This window comes from Thamnophis sirtalis, unplaced genomic scaffold, assembly GCF_051295495.1.
Source record: "Thamnophis sirtalis isolate CommonGarterSnake01/CBP01778 unplaced genomic scaffold, rThaSir2_p1.2 scaffold_1, whole genome shotgun sequence".
NCBI classification, from domain to species: domain Eukaryota; kingdom Metazoa; phylum Chordata; class Lepidosauria; order Squamata; family Natricidae; genus Thamnophis; species Thamnophis sirtalis.
Genome location: NW_028261381.1, coordinates 132663403 through 132688317, shown reverse-complemented (window position 1 = coordinate 132688317; position 24915 = coordinate 132663403).

Below are 24915 nucleotides of genomic sequence, written 5' to 3'. Positions count from 1 at the left end.
CACTAAACATTGTATACATTAGTAACATTATCAATTATTTATTTAACTATATCTATTGTCTCTAAATTTCACTAAGTTTAACTAGTTTTAAATTGCGCTCTTCCATCTATCAACCTGTATCTTTCCAGTAGCAAAACAGTCTCATACCTTCTGCCATTTGTGGTGTCAGTCCCCTAATCATCTCCTTAATCAACTTTGTATGGATTTCTCTTAGCAACTCCTTGCTTATAAAATCTCTCATGTAATTTTGATGCCCTTCTTCTGTTTCCTTAATCAGCTTATATTTGATTGTCAGTAATGTTATCAATGGTATTGTAATAAAATTACTCTCTTTAAATCCATAAATTCTTTTGTTTTTTCTTCTTCTGTATCTTGCCATCTGGGGTAGATTTCCCTCCATTTAGTTCCTCTTTCAGTATCCACTCTTTCCATTTTTAGAGACAAACCAATCACCATAAATATCAGCAAATTTAATTTCTTTATATTCATTTTCCTCTTCGATTTTTAGGGGTTTAACCACCACTTTTTCCACTTGATAAACATCCTCAACTTCTTCATCATATCTTGCTGTTAGATGCTCTAAGTCTTCCAGCTTCTTCTCTATCCTCTCATATGTATTTGATAATTTCTGTATTTCTAAGAATATATTTTGCAGACTAAAAGTTTCTTTCTGCTGTTGAAATTGTGCCATTATGTCCAGATAACAAACACAGAATTTTAGTCCATAGATTACATAGAATAATAAAAGAAAAAAAAATAGAAGAAGAAAACTTATTCCATTCATTTTAAAAGGCTTGCATAAATTCCATCCATGAAGATAACATTTAAAAAGTAAGAGAACCCAGTGTCCAAAACCATTCCAAATTTAATTCCACCGCTTATTTCTTCTGTTCTCCAATTTAAATTAATTTTAAGTTTTTTATAGGCAGTCTCTTTTTAAAACGGTAAAAAATCCTCACCAGCTGGAAACACTTTCTCTTTCCGTATCCTTCCATTTTGGAGCCACCCCGACTTCATCAGCCTTGGCTGGATTTTTTGTCACCAGGTTGAAGAACTTATCTTGCCTCAATCAGGGACTTTGCAATGTCCCTGAGATCAGCAAAACATATTCTTCCTGTTCTCTGTGGGATGGTTTAGGTCCGATTGGACCACCCAGCGGCAAAAGTATCAGATGTGGTCTCGGAGCACTGAGACTGCATGTCCATATCGTCGCTATGTTGGCTCCTCCCCAAACGTTATTAGATGACTTCTGAGTGAAAAACAAGACCATTCTCACTCCTTGGCCACTTCGTAACAACAGATACCGTCTTTCAGAATTTTATTGAGATTCCATCTTTCTTTGAAAACAACATTAAAAAGAAATCATGATAATTTAAAGATAGAAAAGCACTGCTATTGCTAGATACTTTTTAGAAAGGGAGCCAGCATCAAACAGCTCAAGTTACTGCTTACTTTTGATTAAACAACAGAACTTTAAATGGATGGATTCCTTCCTTCCCTCAATCTGTACTGAATGGTGGTTATGATATAACATATTCTATCTCTGCTGCAACTAGAAAAAGCCATTATTCTAGGCAAAGTACAGCCAAAAGATGAAACAGCTAGGCATGTATATTGGCATTGATGCTATAGGGCACTGCACACCAGAACAACTAGACACAAGGACAGTTTTTACGAATGCCATTACTCTGCTAAACAACTAATTCTCACAACACTGTCAAATATTTACTAAGACTGTATTACTATTCTTCTTCTCATTCTTCCTAGTACCTATCTTTTCCCACATGGCAATAACCATGTTGATTGTATCTTTACAATTTATATTGTTTTATTGTTTCCTAGTATAATTTAATTGCTTATTAGTAATCTCTGACTATCACTAATGTTGTGCCTTATGATTCTTGATGAACATATTTCGTTTTCTTTTCTTTTCTTTTCTTTATATACACTGAGAGAATATGCACCAAAAACAAATTCCGTATGTGTTCAATCATACTTGACCAATAAAGAATTCTATTCTTTAAAAAAATCTTTTCTATGTATTTATTTATTGTTTATTTTACTCAACTCAATCTACAGACTTTGTACAGCATACAAAAACCCATTCCAAGATGGATGCTAGTAAAAAAAAATCATCTAGGGCTAATACTTTTCATTATTTCTTTGTCATATTATTATCATATGCTAAATAAAAATAATTATATCTTTTACAGGAACAGTGTGATAAACATTTTTTTTACTAATAAGAGCAGCCTTAACTTCAGATATTTCAGTGTTGAAATTCTATTCTGTTTATGATAAAGGAGGCACATGTATCCCTTTTACACTGCCAGGATTACATTGCCGTGGTGATGTAGTGGCTAGAATGCAGTACTGCAGGCTATTTCAAGGTTGACTCAGATTTCCATTCTTCCGAGGTCAGTAAAATGAGGACCCAGAGTGTTGGGGAAAATATGCTGAATTTATAAACCATTTAGAGAGCAGTATGTAAGACTAAATGCTATCCTAACAAACCAAATTCACTATTCTGTTTTTAAATGTCTACATAATCAATTCTGTCTTCATAGTGTGCTTAAAACTTTTATTATTGTCTAATAAATGGTTGTCAGCTGAAGCAAATAGAGGATGCATAGCGATAATTCACATTGGAGGAAATAAGGATTAATTTTCAGCATGATGGGAATGACAGTATTCTCACTTCCATTTTGAAAAGTTTGCAGAAAATTTAGTGTTTCCAAATGTTATTATTCACTGATCATTAAAAGTTACATAAATTAATGAATTCCCCCTCCCCTTTTCAGATTGAAGAATTAGGTAGTGAGAAAGGATGAGACTAGAGATCCACCTGCCATCTTAAATTCCTCCAGTGGCACAAAATATATCTGATAATACAAAACTTGGTATGTTGTTTGAATGTTAATGTGTAGGCATGTTTTCAGATGCAGATATCTCTTCCAGTTACAGCCTGTAGATTGCAAACATTAGGAGGCAGAGGCTTGATTGAACATGTTTCTACTGAGGTTGATTGCAATTTAACTCTAGCATACCATTCACAATGAAATGAAATATACCTCTGAGTAGGCAGCTCTAACTATAGTTCCATATTAGAAGGAGCTTGATGGAGAAATAATTTTATAGCTGGTCACCCCTCAGGAACACTTCTATCTCTGATGCATTTTGATTTTTGTTATTCTTGATTCAAACATTATTTTGACCACTAGCTGTTTTAATCATGTCTCACTGTGTGTCATAATGCATAGTTTTGTAGCTCTAGGTCTGTCTTTTCTAGAACCAATGATTAAGTAAGAAATACAAAAGTCTTATCAATGAGGAATTCCCCTTACAGTGGCCTTTTGGAAAATGTAAACTATGAGGATTTCTGAATCCTTCATTACATATTTGTTATAGAAACAAACAGTTAAGAAATAACATCTCTTTTCAGAGACATACACATTCGGCATGGAAGTAGAGAAAAACTAGTGAAAAAAGTATGGATATAATGGAGAGGAAATGCAGGAAAATATTAGGATACTGGAAATAACTATTAGGAATGTGGTAAGTCTTTCTAAAAATTCAAAAATTCAGCAAAGAATTCAAGAGATACCAAAAAAAAATCTAAAGAATATACCAATACCATATGAATATCTAGAGGGGAAAATTTGGGCATTTTGCATTGATCTAAGATACCTTGATCTAGATGTAAACTATTATATTTATTTTTTATTCATAACTTCAATTTATACATTTTCCCACTCATAAAAAACTTACTTTCTATACATAATAAGCAAAGCAAATTGGGAGAAAACAAACCAGAATGTCACAGTCATTGAAAAAATGGATCTAGAAACTAGATCTAGAGACTAGAAAACAAGAGCCAGTTTGTCGTCAGGCTAGAAACTAAGAAACTGAGAGTTCTAGACAGTTTCTTCTACTCAGTTCACTCAGGGACATGCTTTAGGTATTCAGACACTTGATGTGCACTATGCATGCATGCACATTAAGTAAAAATACTTCTGTGCATGCACAGAAGCAAAAAATAACATGATGGCGCTTATGGCACTGCTGATAGAACCAGTTTGGGGGTATGGCTGGCCGAGTTACTACCTATTCGGCTGAACCAGGCTGAACCAGTAGGAACCACCTCTGGTTTTAGATATGTCTTAGACATGAAACTAGGTGCGTGACTTTGGACCAACCACTCTCTCTTGCCCTAGGGAGAAGACAAAGGCAAATAAGTTCTAAAAATCTTGCCAAGTAAACTACAGGGACTTGTCCAGGCAATCACCAGGAGTGAGGGCCAACCTGAAGGCATATACATTCATACACATTCAAGCGCACACATAACAGAGACAGGGGGAAGAGGGGGAAGGGAGAGGGAGAGAGAGAGAGGGAGGAGAGGGAGAGAGATGGGGGGGAGGAGAGAGAAAGGGAGAGAGAGAAATAGTTTACATTTCACCACTACTATTACTTTGCTGACTTGTATCCTTTCCCTCACCTGAAACAAATAATATCAACCTTCTACACAAAATTCTTAAGAACATGCCCAAGGTAAAATGCGGTAAAACTTTTGAAGAATACTATTATTCTATACTATTAAGAGCCATGGTGGCACAGTGGTTAGAATGCAGCACTGCAGGGCTAACTCACTACTCACTCCAGATGTTCACTCCAGATTGGCTCAAGATTGACTCATCCTTCCATCCTTCCGAGCTGGGTAAAAATATTTTTGAGGACAATATGCTGACTGTGTAAACCACTTAGAGAGGGCTATAAAGTACTATGAAGCAGTATATACATACTATTGCTATTATGTTTGCAAGGATTCATAGTAAGCTACATTCAAATAGTCCACAGAAAGATTGAGAAAAATTCAGAATCTCTACACATGGTCACTTTTCTTTCTGAAAATAGAAACTGAGGGAATATTAAAAAGATAAAATTAAACTAATCACATTTTATTACCTTTGATAAACCAGATACTGAAGAATAAATATTGTCAAAATATTATTTATATTTGTAGTGGATTGTATAATATGTTGTGAAATTCTTGTCGCTGATTTTCAGTTTAGTTTGACCCAGCACTCTTGGTCAATCCCTGTTTCCAAATCAAAACAAGCACGCACATTATTCAGTTCAGCTAGCAAAAATATAGTTTCATTTTTTATGAAAACAGAGTTAACTAGCAAATATTGGCAAAAGCAAAAGAGAAAGATAAACATGTACAGGCAAGAATGTATATTTGTCTACACATTCATACATACATGCATACATTGCAGGCAATTAACATGGAAAATCTCAAAGGAAGTGCTCCAAACTTATGTACAGAGCAGCAAATTGGAATTGGAAAATAGGACATAAGATGATCTCTCTTCTATATGTGTAATTCTGGTGAACACAGATGATGTATGTAATACAAAAAGCCTAGAAATGTTCCAATATATACACAAAAAGAGGAAACACTTCAATAATGTTTTATTATGTTAATCTATAATCACAGAATGCTTTATATTTTCACAGATACTCCACAAAATATGGCCTTTTTTCTCATATATTTTGTTCCTGTTTCCTGTGTGTTTATATAGGTGATATGCGAATATATCTATACAAAGACACACAAACATCATAGGAATAGTTTGTTCATTCTGTAGACATTTAACTGAGAAGCAAAACCATATGCTTGCTTTCAGCTTTCCCTGTCAACATTTCTACAAATAAAGAAATAAACAAACTACTACTTATTTCAAAAGGCTCCTCATTTGGTAATACAAGTCTGTTTTTTGGTAGCGGAGTTACTATTCCTTGGGGAAAGAAGATGGGAGTTATTATGTTGCCTACTTATATTTGCCTGGATTTTGAAAATTGGCTCCATATAGCCTTTTCATGCTGTGTAACATTTTCTTAATGAAGGATATAGTTTGCATCTGTTGCTCTTTTTTTCAGCCCCTTAATAACATTTCCCTTTCAGTCAGGGCTACAGAGACTGTTTCACATAATTAAAAACTAGAATTACACAGATATTCCTGCTTTGTCATTGCTTTTGATTTGAATTACATAATATTAAAAAAAACAGTTTTTGATTGTGGCATTTGTCCTAAGTAGAATTCTAATTAGCTTGCAGGACCTCAAAACAAAACCTGTTTGTCTTCCCAATGTTGTATCTATCATTTTGGGATATGAAACAGAATTTGGTCAAGGGGAATACAATAGAAACCAAGAGAACAAAAGATGATAAAGGGATGCAGCTATCAATGGCTTTCCTATATAAAGTTATCAGAAAGATTCAAAATAGAAAAAAATATATTCATGGTACTGAATATTGTAAGACTGATTTTGAAGTGGAATTGTGTACAAATGATGAATGCTTGTATTGAGATTTATAAACCCTTATTGAAATATCAAACAGAAGAAAGTAAATGTCAGGGTTCCGACTCGAGATCAGGGCATGAATGCTTTATGAGTAGACAATGAAATAATGTGTAAAAGTAAGTTTAAAATATTGGTTATAATATAGAGATGGAATAATGTAAAATAAGTACTTGAAAGGACTTAAATTTGCACAATATTATAATCTTAAAGAATACTTTTATAAAATGATGTACCATTGACATATGATACCAGGAAATTATCTAAAATGTATAGCAGATATTTCAAATCTATTTTGAAAATATGTACAAGAAGAAAGGTCATTTTATCCTACTTGGTGGACAATTTTGGGTTCAAATGTATACATTGATTCAGAAGATTTTAAATATTAATATTCAATTGAAGCCATAACCTTTCCCCTTGAACAGATAAAGAGTCATATAATGTTTTTTTTTAATATATGATAACTTCAACAACACTACTGTATGCATAAAGTTGGAAAGATTTACAATATCTACAATGGGGAAATGGTTGATGATGATAATGGAACTTACTATGAAACGGATTATCTAGACTCCTTTCAGTCTGGTTTCAGGCCTGGGTACAGCACAGAAACCGCTTTGGTCGCCCTGACCGATGATCTCTGGTGGGCCAGGGATAGAGGATATTCCTCTATCCTGGTGCTTCTTGACCTCTCAGTGGCTTTCTATACCATCGACCATGATATCCTTCTGTGACGCCTGGGGGAGGTGGGAGTGAGAGGCACCATTTTACAGTGGTTCTCCTCTTACCTCTCTGGCAAGTCACAGTCGGTGTTGGTCGGGAGGCAAAGGTCAACCCTAGGCCCCTCAAATGTGGTGTGCCACAGGGTTCGGTCTTGTCCCCCCTCCTATTTAACATCTACATGAAGCCGCTGGGTGAGATCATGCGACAGCATGGGGTAAAATATCATCAATATGCCGATGATACTCAATTATATCTTTCTGCCCCTTGCCAGCTCAGTGAAGCGGTGGACATGATGTGCCGATGCCTGGAGGCAGTTAGGATCTGGATGGGGGTGAACAAACTTGTGCTCAATCCCAATAAGACTGAGTGGCTTTGGATGTTGCAACCGAAGGACTGTTTGGACAGTCCATCCTTAACCCTGGGGGGGAGAAAATTTACGCCCCTTAGAGAGGGCTCATAATTTGGGAGTCCTCCTGGATTCGCAGCTGAAATTGGAACATCATCTGTCGGCTGTGACCAGGAGGGCCTTTGCCCAAGTTTGTCTGGTGCACCAATTGAGGCCCTATTTGGACCGGGATGCGCTTCTAACGGTCACTCATGCCCTTGTCACCTCAAGGCTGGATTATTGTAATGCGCTCTACATGGGGCTACCCTTGAAAAGCGTTTGGAGACTGCAGTTAGTTCAGAATGCAACTGCGCGGGCGATATCGGGTATGCCAAGGTATACCCACATTACACCTATCCTCCGTGAGCTGCACTGGATACCTATTGGTCTCCGGACTCAATTCAATTACCTTTAAAGCCCTACATGGCTTAGGGCCAGGATACCTTTGAGACCGCCTACTGACACATACATCCCAGCGGCCAGTAAGATCCCATGGATTGGGCCTCCTTCAGATGCCATCGGCCAAACAATGTCAGCTGGTGGGCCTTTGGAGGAGAGCTTTCTCGGTGGCTGTTCCGACTCTTTGGAACCAGCTACCCCCGGAAATCCGGACCATACCCACTCTGATGGCCTTCAGAAAAGCCGTAAAAACTTGGCTGTTCCGGCAGGCCTGGGGCTGTTGTCCTCACTGTTGAGATCCAGCCCCGACTAGAATAAATGTATGAGGGGTGTCTGTTGTTTTAAATTGTTTTGCCATTATGTGTTTTTCATATTTCTTGTAAGCTGCCCAGACTCCTTTGGGATTGGGCGGCATATAAAACTCCAAATAAATAAATAAATAAATAAATAAATAAATAAATAAATAAATAAATAAATAAATAAATAAATAAATAAACAAATAAACAAATAAACAAATAAACAAATAAACAAATAAATAAATAAATAAACAAATAAACAAACAAACAAACAAACAAACAAATAATACTAGGATGTTCAAGTTGACCTGCTTGATTTGAGAAAAAAATCTACATATATTGCTGAAGCTTTATGACTTCAAACAGAAATAAAACAGAAATAAATGAACTTATCTACAATCTCTGAGAATTAGGATAGATCACGAGTGTCAAATTCGCAATGTCACATTGTTGTCACATGATGTATCACAACTTTTTGCCCCTTGGCTAAACTGGGGTGGGCATGGCCAGTGCATGATGCATCTGCCATTAGGCCGCAAGTTTGACACCATTGGGATAGATAATAGAAATAAGATAGTCATGATGCAACTTTAGAAAAACAGGTATATCTATAATTGTAATTATCTGTTGTAAAGAAGATCAGAAGCCACTTCATATCTTTTTCTTTTTTCCTATTTTTTTCTGCTTTTTTCTTTTAGTGTTCTTTTTTATTTAACAGAATAACTGAATAGGAAGGGACCTTGAAAGTCCGCTCAAGCAGGAAACCCTATACCATTTCAGACAAATGATCAGCCAATCTCTTCTCTTTAAAAAAAATATCCTTTTTTATTTTTATTCTGTTTTAGCTTGTATTTGACTTATGTTTTTAAAACTTTTAATAAACTAACAACTTTCATAAATTAATTATTAATTGTGTGAAGAAATTCTTTATTTGGTCCATTTTAAATCATTTTCCAATCAGCTTTATAAGATGATTATTTATTAGATTAAATCCTCCCAGTGATCATTTCAGTAATTAGATATCACATATTATTTATATACTACAATGTAGATTTGGTAATTGAATTTGCATCTTTTACTTTTGTCTCCTTTTTTAAAAAAAAAAATCTGGCTTATTTTATATTGTAATCTATGCTGTAGCATTTGTATCACTTTTGGTGATTTTGCAGAAATCAGACTATGACTGATTTTGCAGAAAATAGTACAATTTTCCACAATGAATCTAGGAATCCAAGGGATTACTGCTTGTTCTTTCAGTATATGTTTGTAAAAATATTTTTTCAGTATTTACCACAGCTAACATTAAATAGCAGCATAACCTAAATATTACTGATTGATTGATTTGTATTTGTATGCTACCTAAGTAACTCTGGCCAACTGACTCTGTTAACAAATCTAAATCCAAATACTGATGAAATAGATTTCATACAGAAGCACATCTGTGCCATTAGTTTTAGTATCTATACCAGGGCTATTAAACTCATGGCCCATGACCCAGATACGTCATGCCCTGGCCATGTCCTCGCCTGATTTAGCAAAGGGGGCGGGGGGGGAGTCCCAATACATCACGTGACACCACCATGGCAACATGAGTTTGACACCTTGATCTATACTAAATGCAAGGTAAATAAAATATTGTTAAAATGTTTCTATGCTCTCTTTTATTTATTATTTTTAAAAAGAACAATTATGGGAAGGTATATGTGTGCACATATTCACACAAAAATATATATTTCACAGTTTAGAACAATTTAATAAATACTGATATGGAGTATAATAACAACAAAAGGGAGAATATCTATTTGTATTAATCCTAAATAATTTCCAAGACTAGATGTTCAGGTCTCCCAACTTGTATTCAAGTTGTATGTTCTCCCCCCACTCCGTTTTAGCCAAAGGAAAAACATGGCCTTTTAGTAAAATAGATGATAAGGTATATTCTGATATTACTATTTCATTTACATTAGTTTGGGGATAGGATGAATATTACGCTTGTGGGCCACAAATTAACCCTTTAGTGTAGAATACATCGTTTTATATATTTTATATGCTTGTATTATCGAGGTATTTTTGAAAAAATGAATATCTATTTTACTTGCTGATGTAGTTCAATCTGTGCAATGGAGCTGTCAGAATGGAGAATGGAATGGGAATAGATTGAAAGAACAGAATTAAAATAAGACCTACAAATTGCAGAAAGCACTCTGCTTGGCAACAGAACTGTGTTTCTGCAGCTACAATTGCATATTACTGTTAATTGCCTATTGGATGAAAGCCAACAACAGAAATGGATGGTTTTTGACAGGACCCAAAACCATATTTATGGTTTATTTTACAGCTGTTGTGAATGTTATCATTTGATTGTAAAGTAACGTGCCATGTTCCAAAACACTAAGATGAAAACAGAAAAATAGTGAGAGAAAATAGGAAACATTTTTTTTTCTCACAGAGATTACTTTTCTTGTGATAAAGAGCTCTGGAAGGATAGAAGATTTTTCTTTACTTTGAAATTTTCTAAGGAAAAAAAATCAAATGGATATAACTTTTTTTTTTAAAAAAAAGCTATCTATGCTGATAGAAATGGCAGTACCCTTGGTGTGAAAGAGCACTTTGACAAATGGGATGGCTTCTGGGACTATCTGTGCTGACATCTTTATAAATTTGACAGCTGCTTTTATTATTAAATAAAGAGATATTCCAAATCCCGTAAGTTATAGCTCTACTTCAGAGTGTAAGCTCAACAGAAAAAGATCTTATCATAATTATATTATAATAACAAGCCATGGCTTTTGTATTCTATTGACATGTTCCATAATCTTATCTGATGCCTTCCATAACATTCTGCTTTTTAGAACTGCAGTCCAATAAAATAAATGAATAGGAAGCCATATTCACCTCTACTTGTGTTGGCATTAACGTACAGAAGTAGGTGAAAGCAGAATTTGTGAATGCTATGCCTATAGTGCACATTCTGCTTTGTTAATTGTGCTAATGTGGAAGATAATAGTCAACATTACAATCTTAAATAGCAATTTGTAATTTCATAGCATAAAACTGGGGAAGTACTTCAGAGAAGGAGTGTATCCAGAAATCAGATGAATCTTGTCTCCCAATTAAAGTGGGCTGATTTGGACAAATTATTATATATTCTCCCAGATATGAAGCTAGCATGAGGTATGCTAAAAAAAAGCCAACACAGTTCCAGGCTGCATTAACAGAGATATAGAATCACAATTATGAGAAATGTTAGTATAACTTTGTAACAATATACTTGATAAGACAATGCTTGGACTGTTGCATTCAGTTTTAGTTGTCATTATATTTAAAAAAAAACATGTTGAGACTTTAAAAGAATGCAGAAAAGAGCAACAAAGATCATTAGGGGGCTGGAGGTTAAAACATGTGAAAATGGTTGCAGGAATTGGGTATGTCTAGTTTAATGAAAAGAAGGACTATGTATAACATGATAACAGTATTCCAATATCTAAGGGGCTGCTACAAAGAAGAGGGTGTCAACTTTTTTCCAAAGCATTTGATGTCAGGGCAAGAAGCAATGGATGGAAGTAATCAAGGAGAAAACCAACCTAGAACTAAGGAGAAATTTTCCGAAAGAACAATTAATCAGTGGAATGATTTGCCTCCAGAAGTTGTGAATGTTCCAACACTGGAAAATTTTAAGAAGAGATTAGACAAGCATTTGTCTCAAATGTATAAATACTTACATTTACTTGAGTAGGGATTTGGACTAGAAGACCTCCAAGGTCCCTTCCAAATCTGCTATGAATATTACAAAAGGGAATTTATGTCCTCCAAAGCTTCAGGACTGATCCTGAGAAACGCTGAGCTGCAAAAAATTGCATCTGTTCAGCTCAGTTCTTGAGACGCTGAAGATATTTTTAACAATTCATATTATAAAGGCTAATATTATACAAAACTCACTTTATAAATCCTTCAGAAATTTTGCAAATTTAATTATGGAGAAGGCACAATGTTTCCATTAATTTTATTTAATTATGCCAGGAGAGAAAGAAAAAAAATCTTTCTATTATAAGTTTTAACTTAGAATGATGCAAAGTTCTTTTAGACATTTTCCCGCTAGCTAGAAATATTTATCTTATTTTATTTTGTTTTATTTTATTTTATTTCTATAGTTGCCCAACTCAACCAAGCAACTTAAATGAGGTTATCACATCTTTGATGGGAATCCGGGTAGTGTACCTCTAGAAATTTATTTATTTTTCTATTTATGAATGTGGCAATTAAAAATAAACATTGTAAAAGTTAAGCAAATATAGTTGCAACTTGTCCACAAAAGAAAATCATCTTTCTTGTGCTCAGAGATTATAATTCATTGGATAACAATCTCACTAATCTCTCTCTCATACTGACTTTCCTTATTTCTGTATGTGAAATCTGACTTTTGTCTACATATCTATCTGTCAACCATCTACATAACTTTCATCTCTTACATTAATAAAATTACATTTTATTTCATTTTTCCAGTTTCTAAAATGATAATTTAGATGACTTTCCTATTTTTGCTTACCATTTCCAATTATCTTTAGAAATACTCCCAATAATCTTCAAAAGTAAAAATGAAAGTTTATGAGTATTGCCCAAATTTGATTCTCTATTTAGGCAAGTCAAAGTGAACCAAATGATATGGAAAGATGTACACTAATGACTAGGGGTGAAATAACCAACATCTTTTGAAGCACTTTAAATTCTGAAACAACACAAAAGTATACTGATGTAAAAAAACACATTGCTTTATGCAATAAGTTAACTTCAAACCAAAAGTTTTAAGCTGGCTTTTAAAGGGGATATTAAATAAATTTAAAAATAACAAACGAACACTATAAAAAAGTTCTCTAGAAAGGTAAAAAAGCAGTAGATATTTAACATTGCATAACAAAAAGAAGGAGGTATGGAAAAGTGGCAGCATTTTATTTTTAACTCAAGAACTGAATAGCTTGATTGACACATAAAATGCACTCTAAATTTAAAGAATTTAATAGGATAAGTTGAAAAAATAAATTGAATTAGGGTTTGTTTTCTGTCACACCTTCAGCAAAATCACAGTGTTCCTTTTAACACTTGCAGGCAGCCTATGAATACAATTATTGAAGTGGCTGAGGCATAGCAGAAAGGAAATCTGGGTGAAAATGTCTATATATGAAGGTGTTCTCTTGAGTCTTTCTATGAATTTATATTGTGTGTGAAGGACTGAGCCTTCCCTTTGAGAGGGAAGGAGGTATCACTGCATTCGGAAACTTACACTTTAATAATTTCAAATTCAATGGAATTCACAGAGCAAAGTATAGAAATGGGAAAAATAAATAGAGAAAATATGCAATTATCATGAAGTCACTTTTGTTACAGACCAAGCTATAGTATCACACATATTGGAAGGAATTCTGGATCATATACAGCATGTGTAAGGATATGAGAGATGGAAAAGATGTCGCTTTTTGAGTTTTCACCTTAGGATTATTTCCCATGCTGCATTTCTTTCCCATGTAGATAACTGCTTTGTATTATAGGCAAATTATTATTGTGAAGCAGTCTTTTGTGTCAGTATAAACTATAAATACTCGGTGTACTCTTGGAAAAGAATAGGTTTTTTTTTAAAGAAAAAAGAAAAAGTCCTTCAGATTAATGTTAGTATTTTCTGGTAAATGGAATCTCTGTTGGACCAATTTTGGTGGCAAAGAATAACTGTTTAATTAAATGCAGATATCTCTGAAGTTTAATGGAAATAATTGCAGATCTTAAGATTCAATAAAGATATAAAGGCATGTTCTCTAACTTTTTCTAATGATTGTTAGAGGAACAGGCAAGGGTTACCAATCATGCTTCCCACTTCTGTCCTTTCATTCCATCAACATTTGTTTCATACAATCTATGCTACTGTACTCTACTTTGTTATGTTCCTATATGTTGATTTTTTAAAATACAAATCTAGGTATTCATACCTATGATGACCCTTCAACTGTTTTGTATCTTGGGGTAGCTAAATCTTACTTTATACAGACAAGTAGCAGTTTTATTGTATCTACTAAACTTTAATTATAAAATAATTAGTTGAAGGTATTGGATATTGTGAATTTAATAAAGTTGCATCAGCCCAGGTCAACATAGACAGGGGGGCATGCTTGAGGTGAGTGAATCAGTCTTACAGTAGAATATGTCAGTAAGTAGAAACCAACACGGGTTTACAGCTATGAAACTTGAAATTTTGCAGGCCTGATTCTACAGAAATTGATGCAAAAGAAATGGGATACAATTCCACTTTGATAACCATCACGAACTGCAGCTGTGTAGAAGCATTTTATAAAGAATAGCTAGATAGGTGAAAGATTCACTTATTTTAAAATGTACCAAAGAAAAAAGTAAACAAGGAAATGATTGCAGGAGCAATTCAAGGAAGAATAGGTACTGGTAGAAACAATAGTCCGATGTAATGTTATTTATTTCTATTTTATATCAAATTCTTATATTTATTTATATTCTCTTTATGCTAAACTGCTCAGATTAAATCTTATTTTAAAATGGGTATAAATAAAAAGAAAGCAACAAATACAGCTTTCCCACTTGCTGATTAATAAAATATTTTATTCTGACTACTGTGTGTTCTTTGTTAAAAAATAAATCACAAGTTCTGCACAATTCTAATCACAATATGACACATAAGCAGAGGAATAATGTATATTACAATAATAAATAAAAAGGAAAAATTTTCAGACAAGCAAGCCAAATCATCTGCCATAATCGAAAAGCCTACTGTCTCTCCAAATCTGAAACAAATTGTCTATGTAAAACTTCTTTGCAGCTTCCAAATTTAACTATCAAGCTCCAGTGGAAATAAAATCTCTCTCCAGAGAATTTTCCCATGGAAATGTTATCATGGGTAAAAATCGTAAACATCCAATATTTCTTAGATATGCTAGACTACAGCTTCCATTATTTGCAACCAGCATGCCTTAAGTTAGAATATGGAGAAATGGAAACATTTTAAGATGTGCAAAAACTGGTAGAATGGTAGTTGGTAATAAATAGTCTGCAACAGAGAATGAATGTTTATCAAAACAACTTTAAAAGTGGTGTTTACGACTGCTTTGGTTTACTATATTATATGGAATTGAGAGTTGGCTGTATTGGTAGGAATATAACAGTAAATTAAATATGATAGGCGTGATGCACTTAATAATTGTGCATGCTGTAAACACAGGGAATAGAGTATAGCATGTATGGTTCCTGAATGAGTAACAAATATGCAACGTTTGAAAGTAAATACATTTTGAAGGTAAATTGTGAAACATACATATAAAGGAAATAAATTGAACCAAGAAGAAGAGAAAAACTGCTAAAACTATACTTGAATGAATAAAATTAGATCATGAAAATGTATTGAGAAGTTTAAAGAGCAAAATATAGAAAACAATATATTTTGCTTGTAAGTATAGCTTGCAAGGATAGAATTTTAAGTATAAGTATAATCTTTATTGTCATTGTACTTAAATACAATGAAATTGGTTGTATTAAATACAACAGTTTTTATGGGAAAACATTATGAATGGTGTTGGTATAAACTAAATTTAGTTTTGTTTGCTTTTCTTCTGATCCATTAAATATCTGGGGTTCAGTGTCTTATTCTGGTCTGTACTTAGAATAAAGTTGCTGAGCAACATGATAGGCATTTATGTATGTGCATGGGACTGTTTTTTAAAACTGAGTTTCAGACATAAGGATATGTTGAATTTAAACCATGCCATTTCCATTGACCCAATCGTCCCTCTGGTTACCATTTACTTCAGGATAATCTGCTATAATCATCTGTGTTAGAAGGCATGACACAATTAAGACTTAAGGCTATGTTGTGCTTTAATAGTGAGAAGACACATATAGCATCTGCCTACAACGCTTTAAGAGGTCACACTTTATAAGCCACCGAAAACAATATATATGTTTTAACAGTTGCAAACTGTTGTTACATTTGTGGTTCAGCATGCCCAATTTTATTTCTTGTCCCATTTAGGATTAGGATAAAAATATAATCATAAAAAATTGAATATCGCTGGATAATGGTAGACAAATAGGAATAAAATAGAGGCAAAGAGAGAGAGAGAAAGAAAGAGTCTTATCTCAAATGATCTTCAGCAATGGCAGCCAATTTTAAAAAGCTTAGTGTATTAAGTGTATTTTATATAGTTATTTAACTATGATTCATAGTTAGCCATAATCTATCTATATACCGTTATGTTTTCTTATGTTTTCTGCAACATTAATTTTTGCTTTGACTAGTGGTAAATTTATGAATTGCCCTTATTGAAATAAATTTCCATCCTTTTACTTTTAAATCCCCCTCTCCATTCTCCCACATACTTTAAATCATAGTCATAAAATACAACATTTTAAAATGTGGGGAAAACTAAGTGAAACCAAACTAGAGCATTTGGAGAAATGGACATTATGATTTGATTTGATATTCTCTGGCTTGAAATTGCAAACAATTTTTAAATGCCTCTCTCAGAAAAGATGTGGGACAATATACCTGCACAAATACATTAGATATTCATATGATGTAGCCTGAATTACTCCAAATTATACAAAATGAGCACAGGTTGCCTGTTGTTCAAACAATCTATACAAGGATTGAAGATGAGTCTTCTATATGTATCTATAAGGGGGGAAACAGTATTAAGCCTAAATATTTAATAGATAGATGATAAATGTATAGAGACATGAATAAAAAGTTGCAATTGATTGCAATGATCATTTGTATAATCAATTAACTTGCATGAATACATTTTTGTAATATTTTTCAGAGTAGAAGGGTAAACTCCAGAGCACCAGCGATAAGCATTTTGTGAGACTGGATTGCTTAGAGCCCTTCTTACTTTTCCCGTAAGCCAGTTGCTCATTTTACTCAGATGCTGAGTTCAGATGTTTTGTCAAGTGCCAATAAAAAGAAAAAGAAAACCAATGATCTGCAGTGAGTTTGCCAATGTGGACAATGGAGGGATTTTGATTCTGATTCATCCCTAGTGACCCAGGAATATGAAAGATAGCAATCTACATCACAATTTTGTGGGGTGAAGGATGGAGATGGAAAAGAAATGAGGTTTCCTTGTCTAAACAACTTTAGTCATAATTATTGGTTTCTTTTTACTTTATATTTCCTGCCAAAGACTAATCAAGATTTCTGAGGAATTCTGAGAAATTGAGAAGGAAGAAACAATGTTTCCAATTTCTTTCAGTTATCCTTTTAGAAGGAGGTTGTATGGTCATCCATAGCCACCACCAGTGTTTTTGCCCTTAAGGTTATGATATTTATACAATTGCTGTTGTTCTTGAAGTAGGAATCTTTGAATAAATAAAACTTTGAATAAATCAATCAAAGGTTTGTCAATGTACTTTGAATAAATAAATCAAAGGTTTGTCAATGTATAGAGCCTCTAATTTATGTATTGCCAAGTGCTTCTGAGATAAATTTATTTTTCTCTAATAGAAAAATAGATTTAATTTCATGCAGTTCATATAATTTATAGGGTAATGCTTCTCTACTTTTAATTTATTTAGATGTTACCTCTTTGAAATAATTGTTGACTCATTCTTTGCATAGTTTTGGGAAAAATATGATGAAATGTAAAGTGTAGCAATTTCTGAATCTAGCAATATCTTGATGTGTTTATAATGGTTTCATGTGTACAATTTTGTGACAATAGTCCAATCATGAGCATTTACAGGAAATGTTAACTGAGAAACGTTGGTTCTGATGGAATGACTAACTCTTAAGAAATCAAATGAGTCAAGAATTTGGGGAGGTGCATGTGGGCGGGTCTGGGATGTACAACTTTAATAAAGTATGTGAAATATCTAAGACATTACATTCAATGGGAACCATCCATCACACATATATTATAAATCAATACCCCCCTGGGCTGAAAATATGTCAAAATATGAGCATACTCATTTGAGGCATGCCTGAAGAGTTGCAGCATGAGCAAGGTAGAGTAGAATAATATCTTAAGTAATGCAATACATTAATGCTAAAACTCCAGTGCAAAGAGTGTATCTGTTTTATTAGGAGTCCCCATTATACGTAGTTTTACTCATATTCACATAAACATTAGGAGTTGTTGTCCTCAACTCACATCAGTCAATACAAGAATGTTGACCAAGGAATGGTGCACTTCCAACTATAACTTGAAACTGAGGTGTACAGTTTAGGGTATTAAAACCAGCTTTTCATGCACTCTTTTTATTCTTCTTTAATTTCATTCTATTTAAAGAAAGATAATTATCTCTTTTTATTCTTTCTAGCCTTTCAAGTTTAGTCAGTCCAATTTTAAATCTATTATTATTATTTTATTAGAAATCCTAAAGCCATCTAAAGGTCTCTTGTGAGAATTCTAAAAGTAGAATATTAGCCATTCAGCTGAGTGAAGCTTTCTGATGGGATAGCAGTTTTAGATGTCTCTTGGCAAGGTTTCATCAGAACTCATGGCATCTACAGTGGATTTGGGACAAAAGGATGGACTTCTGTTTCATCACATAAAGCTAGAAAAATGTAGAGACTGCTCAAGCGTTTCTCCTCAACATATAGTATACATTTTTCTATTATTTGGGGGTTTCATTACAATAAAACATTATAAGTTTCTCACATAAAAAGAGAACATAAATAATACAAAGATGGGTTAAAAAGTCTTCATTCTAAAACACAATTCATGGATATGCAAATATTTCTTAACTATATTTTCTGAAAGTGGGAAAGTGACCTATCTGTGACAGCATCATTAACAGAGAGTGATAGAATGAAGAGCCCAATTTATGACTGAGGAAAAATACCATGCTTTGTCAAAAAGCCCTAAAGGGCAAAAGCTGACCAGATTGGTGTTTTCACTAGTAGAGTTGAAAAGCTGAACACAGACCTGACTTATTGCCTTTGACTGATAATTAAGTTGTGTTTTCACTCTGGTAAAATGGCTGGCTCCTGTGCAAAGGCATTATTCAAAATAAGGTGAATTTTTCCACTTGCAAAAAGACTGCTTGGGGAAAACTAGTTACTCTTAACATAGAATAGCTATTGCTTCTCATTATACTGTTGACAGACGTTTTGGGGTTTGTGCAATACGGGCTTTGTGTTTCTAAAAGGGTTTGGATGATTCCCTGCTTGTGAATAGAGCCAAACTTTCTCTAGGGTCATTATCTCATTATCTCTATCTGGCAGGAATGTGGAATGAGCCTCAATCAGGTTCCTTTGTTAGCAGAAAGAAAGAAAATCAGCATAGCAATTTAGGGCTAGAAATCTACTAGGAGGTCATCTAGTCCAACCCCCTTCTGCAGCACGAAATCTTACATTGTATGGATTATTTTGGTCCCTCTAACAGAAAGGAAAATTGCCAGAAAGGAGAAGGAGTTTACTAGGACAAGGCTGCCATGCAGAGGAAGGCAGAGATAGTCCTTGACTTATGCCTACAATTGAGCCCAAAATTTTGGTTGCTAAGCAAGAGCGTTGTTAATTAAGCTTCACTACATTTACCCAATACATGACATCTCCTGGTGAGTGACATCAAGTTGGCCACTTCCACCTTGGTCACAAGACTCACAAAACAGGCCACACCTAGAGAATAGGTTCTAAAAGTTTCTGAAACCCACCATTGGTCTCTTCAGTACAAGACTGAAGTATATATCTGCTTGATATGTAACTATTACTGCCATTTGTCTGTAAAAGCATGGATGTATTTCTCTCAACTATCAGAACTGATCCAGTTAGACTTTTTTCTAAGCATGTTTTGGAGATGATTCTTTTTCTCATCACATTAGAAAATATTGTTTTGGATATTTCCCTCCCAGATATACTTACTCATGTTCACTTTATAACCTTCCCTCCCTCCCACCTTTTTTTCCATTTGGCAGAGCCTGTAATGCATAGGTGCCAAACATGCAGCCTTACATTGCCATCACATGACGTATCACAATGTTTTTCTCTTTGCGGAGCTGGGGTAGGCATGGTCTGCATGTGATGCAACTGGCCCACAGACCACCATTTTGACACCCCTGCTATAATGTATTTTCTCCCTTGCCTCATACTAATAGAATTCAAAATGGAAGGATTTCATAATGAGGAAGATATCAGGTCAATACAACCAGCTATATTTTGGAGGATCCACAGCTTCTTACTCTCATATACATTTACCCTAACAGTCTTTGACATGTACCTGCTGATGAATAAAAATTACAGTGATTCTCTTGCTGAGATATAAGGAAAAAAGGAACCCTTAACATGCCAAGCAAAGGCTTCACCTTATACCAACAGCTTGAGAGCTGAGATTGTTTGTAGCTCAAAGTTTTGTCACTCACACTTTTCAAATTCCCCAAATATTCTATGCTGCATAGCTCTGGCATTAACTGTGGATTTTCAGACATAAAAATGCCTCTAAGGAGTTCATACATATGTTTCAAATGTAATATGAGGAGTGAACCTGAAACTATGAGGTGTGTTATTACTTACTTATTAGGAGCAGAACTAATGTTCTTTCTATTAAGCAAATAATGTAATTTAATAGAGCTGTACCTATTACAACAAAAATAGGTGAAGAAGACCTATCATTGTGCCTATTTTTAAATTGAAAATGTTGGAGGACTGCAGGGAAGGTTTTTTGTCTACAATTTTCCTTGTAAAAGCTTGACTGTATTTCTTTTATCAATGCTGCTTAGAAGACACCCAACCAAGAACAAATTGTGAACTATATATATTAGTAAATATTGTTGTATATTATGGCCCAATAATATTAAACACAACTTGCAGTTCATAGTTATTGGAAGTCAGACCCACATAAGTTCATCCATTATTTCATGTGACTGTAATTGTTAGATGTGATACAATCCTTGGATTTTGATGCCTACATTGGAGCTCATATTTCTCCTGAATTTCTCTTTTCCACATCACCATTAATCAGTATGGAAAACTGCAATCTAGTCTTCCTTAAATCTTTTCAGATGTGTTGAAATTAAGTCATTGAGAACTCTCAAAAAATGTACGCACTAGCAATTCTAGGAATTTTTGTACAGCATTTTTAATAGCCTTAAGTACAAATTTTGTTTCTATATACAATAACATTGTGATCTTTCTAAAATAAACTCTGTCATACCTTTTACATACTTTCATTTCTCTGGTAGATAGCATAGTGATTTTAGGCTTATAGTTTGCCCCATAGTGCTTTATAGCACTCTCAAGGTAGTTTACAATGTAAGCATTATTTGCATATTTCCCCCAACCCTCATTTCTCATTTTACCAACCTTGGAAAGATGAAAGACCAAATCATCCCCCATCAGGATCAAACTCCAAGCTGTGGGCAGAGTTTGCTGCCATACTGCACTTTAACCGTTGTGCTAGCAGGCTCCTAATGACATACTTTGTATCACAAGCTCACATACATGGTCTGAATTATAACAAGGAATCAGGGTTTCTTGGAAAAGTTGTTTCTCATAAGATAAGTTACATTTCATTTAAAATAGAAGCAACAATTGTGAAAGATCTGAACCAATCATTCTCAATGCAATTAGATAGTACGTGTGATGTTCATTCTACTTTCAGCCTGAAAGGTCATATATAATGCTTGATTTGCATCAAATGTATATGCGACAATGACCATTTTTTTTAAATAAAGAAGGGAATATGTCAGGAGGAGGGAGAGGAAAAAAGGAAGGGAAAGAAAGGGAAAGAAAGAAAGATAAAAAGGAAGGAAGGAAGGAAGGAAGGAAGGAAGGAAGGAAGGAAGGAAGGAAGGAAGGAAGGAAGGAAGGAAGGAAAAAATAAATGCTGGGTGGGTATACAAGTGGAATAACATCCAGATGTTTAGTAACAAAATTATTGAAATATGGAATAGAGAATGTAGATAAGGCCATAAGGAAGGTTTTTCTTTGATCATTCTGGCATGTAATCAGCAGCATTTATGTCTTCAAATTTTAAAAGAACATGCATATACCCCAGCAGATGAGCAGGAGAAAGAGCTGAAAAATGGAACCTAGGTGTGTGCTGTCTGGCATAATTTCATGCAAGACACAAACATTGATTGATTTATACACAAAACGCTTTGAGACCTCTCTATTGGTTCCTTGTTCCCTTCTCCTTCTCTGTCTTGATTCCTGACCAAAATGTTAATGTAGCCTTTTGGCTACACTCCTTTGCTGTTTTGTTAAATTAACTCTCATCCTGTATAGAAACACAGGCATATTACATTCAGCCATGAAACATGAGAATGGGTTAAGTTGTTTTTATGTAACCACCAGAAAAAAGCAATAAATTCTTGCTGCATTTCCTGATTGTTGGGAGGCAGAGAAGGAGAGAGAGGAAGAAGCTAAAGTATAGTACCACAAAGACTAAATAGTTCTTACACTAATTTATATAATAAATACACTTTTTAAATCAAATTCATGAAATTATCAGCATACATACCTGTAGTTTATATTTATTCAAAGCACTGATATCACTGCTTTGAGGAATGATCCGCGTGTGATCCATTTGATATGATTTTTTTTCCCCTCCATGATGAATTTGAATTGGGGAGAGCAGCCACATCATTTCTAGTTGACAATTAATATTTGCCATAGGTCTCAAAACAGTCTATGTAGCAGCATTATGCATTGTGCAACATAGATTTAAAGAATATTACATCTTTAGCATGTTGAATAAACATCTTCCTCCACTATTTCTACTTCATAATAGTAGTTGGGTATTGACTTTCTTTCAGTTAATGTCCTAAATGGCCAAAGAAGTGGATGACTATTCCTGTGTAAAGGTTACAGCTCGTCTTATGAACTTCCCTTGTTTCTAACGATAGGTGATGGTTACTTTATATCATTTATTATGATACTAAAATCTATGTACATGAAATTAAAACAGAACGAAGAGTAGATGTTAGCCAATTTATGTAATGTTCCTATTTGCCTAGCTACGGCCCCAATTGTGCCAAGATGCTAATTCAGACACTAGTTTCCTAAGGTCAAATTATTTGATCTGATAGTTTTTAAAAATGCATCCTACTTCCTTAGACATCTATTTACTTGAAAGGCTGATTCAAATGAACTTTAAAATGCACATATCTAATGCACAGTAGAGTTTTCATGAAATGAATGTGATAAAAATGTGAGGCATTGCAATGGAATGGAGTGGAATGGAAGAGAAGAGAAGAGCCAGAAGGGACCTTGGAGGTTTTCTATATGAGTTCAACCTCATGCCCAATCAGGAGACTTATACCATTTCAGACAAGTGGCTGTCCAATCTCTTCTTAAAAGTAGGCAGAAATAGAATCTCATTTATCAATATCAGTAATAAAATGGGATGTTTGTTTGGTTCAGAGTGTCACTTTTTAAAAAGAATTCGGAAATTGATGCCTTTGAATGAACTAACTAACTTGCACTTCCAAGTTAGTTAGTTCGTTGCATGCATATTACATCCTTATAGATCCACCATTCCAAAGGCTACCCATCACCATCTCCATTCTGGCACAAATAGCACAAATAAATTTTAAATTGTCTCAGGCTGCTCACCTCCATTATTCCAGTTCATGTATATTTGACCACTAAATATCTAATTGACCTTAAGCAGGCGATCAATGAACAAGAAATAATATCCAAGAATCAGAAGAGAGTAGATAAATAAAAACAATATTTCCATTCGTATCAGGCTGATTACAGGTTGAAACAAATATCAAATCATAGCTTTAAAATAGAGACAAGTGATTCCAGATAAATACCTTTGGAATCTAAAAGAAGATTGAGTTGTCTATAGCTAAGACTGAGGGAGGGAGCCCAGAACAAGCAAAGAAAGAGTGAGTGATAGGCTTACACAGCAACAACAGCCAGGCAATCAAGCAGTCCAAAATTCGACCATGACTCAGAAATATCCAAACAAAAAACATTCAGACTAATTTGCATCTCATAAAAAGGTATTTAAAAACCTTTTTTCTGACAGACTAGCACAATTCAAAACACACTAACGAGGTCTCCTCGAATGGTAATGAAACATTTGCAACTAAATTGCCAAGCTTGGAGCTCAAACCAACAACCTAAGCAGTGAATAGCCTCTACCAGATACATCAGCCAGCATCAGGTTTTATGAAAAAGAATCTAAACTTTTTCTGATGGGGTGGTCCCTTTTCTTATCTGCTGCTGATGACATGATAAAAAAGAGAGATTCATGTGAAGTGATGTGTGACTTCATTCTTCAGCATATATATATTTAAAATAAATTGGTAGCTTATGGGAACATTAGGAAACATTATAATGTGGTGTGAGGAGGTTAATGTATTTTGCTAAGTTCATGCCTGCTGAACTTATTTAAAAGCTTGTGTATATGTGCGAATATATTAGTTGTTGTTTGTAAAAAAAATGGCGGAGTTTACACCTAGAAAACATTGTATGATGGAAGCAACAGTCTCCTCTCCCATTTCTAAAATCATTTCCTCTTACAATTGAAACCGATAGTTTTCACTAGAATTAATACACAGCTCCTAAACCTTCTCTATGCCATCTTTGAAAAGTGCAATTATTATGTAGATTTTACCTTGTGTTCAGTTGTCTTTGTCAACTCTGAATTAGAAAATGCAGCGTGCTTAACAAAAGTGCATCTTCCTCTGACAGAAGGAAATTTAATTTCCATTGTTTCCTTTTTAATCCCTAATGCAAAAATGTACACACCCCTCTCCATTCTTGAGCATTTTTTTAAATCTATTCAT